Genomic DNA, 3465 nt, shown 5'->3' on the forward strand with positions numbered 1-3465 from the left:
ATTCCCCCTGGCAATCTGTCATCTTTTTTGCATGTAACCTGAAATCTCCACTTAGATGTCCAGATGCCACAGCTGTTCATGATTTTTCCTCTGCACTCAACCTTACTAAAATAGACTTGTAAAAACAACTCAACATCGTGTAGGTTGGCGAAAGGGGAATACATCTTTACTACCACCAGCTTAATATCGTCTAGAACGTGCTCAATAATCCGGACACCCTGAAGCTTTTTGTCTTTACTCGCAGCAGCTCTGGTAACAAAATCTCTGTGGATGCCATTTTGTGTGAACGTCACATCAAAAATTTTACGCTTCGGGTAGTCCTGGATTGCCAATATTTCGCCCTTCTGTATTCCGAAAACTCCTCCGAGCACGTCCTCTACTACGAATTTCAAATCGTCCGCCCTTTTGGTATCATCCGTGAGAATGATTCTCACGGTGTTTTTGATCCTTGCGTATGCCGACACAGAACCTGGATCCGGATCATCATCCATGGTTCTAACCTCTCTCCACCCGAAGGTCTTGAGAGGCGATCGCTACTCGTTACCCTGGGACTAGGCCCTCTCCCCAATAGCAACAAGTGGGTGAAGCCCAGGCAATAAACCTGGGCGATCCCACAAGGCCGAGGAGAGGGGTACCCGAGTACCTTCCGACCAGATCTCCTGTATTACTACACTTGATCTTAGCCAAAAGGCCGAGAAGCGATAACCGTGAAAGGGGCGGGCCCAACAAGGTCCCCTTCATGGGCACTATCACTGCTTGCTGTCAGGGAGGCTGCCAGACAATTTTCCATGCACACTCTGGGCTGGGGGGCAGTCAACCACCAGTACACACAGCAGAACCTAAACCCATACCATTATTGCTAAGCAGCAAGACAGGGGCCCATTGCACTCCCACGGGGCCTTTTTAAATGCAATCCATAACCCGGATTTGCCAGGAACCCTTCTTACTCCTCCTACTTGCATGTGACACTGGGCTTAGGATCTGCATAGGAAACACACACACAAGCACACACCTACCTTTGTTGCCTGCAGATGCCTCCTTGGCTGTCCCCAAACGGTATCAAACCAACACCCACGGGAAGCTGTAAGCATAGAGGACATGCCTGCACCCCATTGGACTTACCTGTGTGGGTTAAATCCGGGTTATTTGACAACCTATGGCGGTGATGGTTCTGCTCAGGCAGAGCAGTGCTGATGCTCCTCATAAAGCTGTCGCTGCTGTGAAGGTTCTAGGTGACATCACAAATCCCTTTGGTTACATACACAACAAAGCTGGGTTGTTGTTGTTTACACTCTGCAAGGCCTGTGGAAGTGAGTGACATCATAGCACTGTAGTTCTGAGGGTTCAAGATGGATGCAACAATCTCCTGTTGCTTCTATGAAGGCCGTAATAGACGACATCACCAAACAGCTCCATAGTCACATACACAGCAAAGGAGAGATGTTGTTTACACCTAGTGATGTCAGTGGTATTGAGTGACATCACAGCACAGTGCTAAGGCTCCTGGGCCTGGACACAGCAGCGGCTGCAATATCTCAACGGAGAATACGTTTATATCTATGTGTGTGTGTGCGCATATATATATATATATATATATATATATATATATATATATATATATTTCTCCGCCGAAATCACTTTTAAACCCATTTCCACCTTTTTTTCCCTTCTCTTCCTCTTACTTTTTTTTCACGTTTTTTTACGTTTTTCTCCTTTTCGCCTCTTTTCTGGGCGTATTATTCTTCTTTTTCTTCTTTTTTTCCGTCTAATGCATACCCCATCAGTGCAGCAATGCTTATTCAATACCGCCAGCAGATGGAGACACTGGGGGATAATTTTCTAAGGATTTATACTGATTTTTCCTGTCTGAATTTGTCGCACAGAAAGTTGCAGGCCAAATATGTGTGACATTTCTGCGACTTTAGCTTCTAGAGCATTTTTACAACATTATACATAGGTGCTGAATACATAAAAAGCGACTGTTCAGCGACAGACAAGTCGCATCGGCTGAAAGTAGGCCAGAATGTCAGTCCATGTTGGAGCAGGTTTAGATACAGTCTAAAGCATAGATCTCAAAGTCTGTGCACAGAATTTAGCAAGGGCCTCGCACCTTCTGATGCATCAGGTAGGTGCACAATAGCATAGCCTAACCCTCTGTACTTTGGTCTATATTGATGCGGGACATAGACAGCCAGCTGATGACCAATCCATTAGTGCAATGGATGGCTGGAAGCATTTGTCTTTGCCTTTGCAATACCACAGAAGCAATGCATGGTCAATGTACAGCAATGACACACCTGTGTGAACAGCCAGGAGACCCCCCCCCCCCCCCCCCATGTTATGTTACATAGTTACATAGTTAGTACGGTCGAAAAAAGACATATGTCCATCACGTTCAACCAGGGAATTAAGGGGTAGGGGTGTGGCGCGATATTGGGGAAGGGATGAGATTTTATATTTCTTCATAAGCATTAATCTTATTTTGTCAATTAGGAACATTCAGCACCCACCCGCTATCAAGGCAGCTGCCTATCATGTCATGCCCTACCTGCACAGGTGTGCTGGCTACTCAAATGATCCAATTAAGGAGGCCATTTAGTCAGCAGCAGCAGAAGTCCTGTGCCTGGACGCTCCAACAGGGGCCAGACACAAGCAGAAGCAGAAGCAGCAGAAGCAGCAGCAGCACCACCTTTTGTTTTTTGGCTGCAGCAGCAGCAAGGCCCACAGGGCTGGCTAGCTGGCTAGCCAGCAAGCAGGTAGCAATGAAAGTAGGAATCTTTCTTTTTAACCCTGTAAGGGGGTGGTGCACTGTACCCGAAGATACTGCCATATCGGGTCAATGCATAGGGCGACGGAAGCAAGCTTCGAAATCGGCCCCCGTTCTCAAAAATCCATTTAATATATGGTCCCCAGATAGGGGACGTATCAGATATTAAACTGATAAGAACAGATTTTTTTTTTCTTTTTTTTTTTTCCTCAGTTACAGACTATTGTTTGAACGATCATCAGGTCTCCTACCAGGACTCGTCACTTAAAACAATGTCTGAAAAAACATCATGCGGAAAGACAAAAAAAAGGGAACCGAGGGTCAAGAACTTAAAACCAAAAGGTAAAAGCTGAAGGAAAACAAAAACTTTTAAAAAACCAAACATAAACTGGTCAGACTTACAGTTTCCACCATTGGGTATATTTCCAGATCTTTTCAGCATTGTCTTCTCCCATTCTCTTCTTATCTAATAAATATGCAATAAAAAGTCTTCCGAGCAACAACCTCCTACATTCACTTGGAGAAATGGAAACATTTTTAAAAACAAGCAAATTCCTGGAGTCCCATAAAACTTCTTTAAAAACAGAAAAAATTATCCAAGTAACACGTGCATCATTCTTCATGTTAAAGTCCTGACCGATAAAAATTTTCTCAAAAGTAAAATCATTAAAACCCATAAGTGCAATAAAAAATCTTGT

At 44.4% G+C, this 3465-nt stretch overlaps 1 non-coding gene and 1 pseudogene across 1 annotated transcript; both read right to left on the reverse strand.

The window, feature by feature from the left end:
- Positions 1-570: 570 nt before the first annotated feature.
- LOC130304714 (U2 spliceosomal RNA) lies at positions 571-703 on the reverse strand (annotated as a pseudogene).
- Positions 704-2798: 2095 nt separating this feature from the next.
- On the reverse strand, positions 2799-2991 carry LOC130304712 (U2 spliceosomal RNA). The gene has a single exon (XR_008854440.1). It is a non-coding gene; the product is annotated as a U2 spliceosomal RNA (small nuclear RNA).
- Positions 2992-3465: the final 474 nt, after the last annotated feature.

Source organism: Hyla sarda, unplaced genomic scaffold, assembly GCF_029499605.1.
Source record: "Hyla sarda isolate aHylSar1 unplaced genomic scaffold, aHylSar1.hap1 scaffold_1288, whole genome shotgun sequence".
Taxonomy (NCBI): domain Eukaryota; kingdom Metazoa; phylum Chordata; class Amphibia; order Anura; family Hylidae; genus Hyla; species Hyla sarda.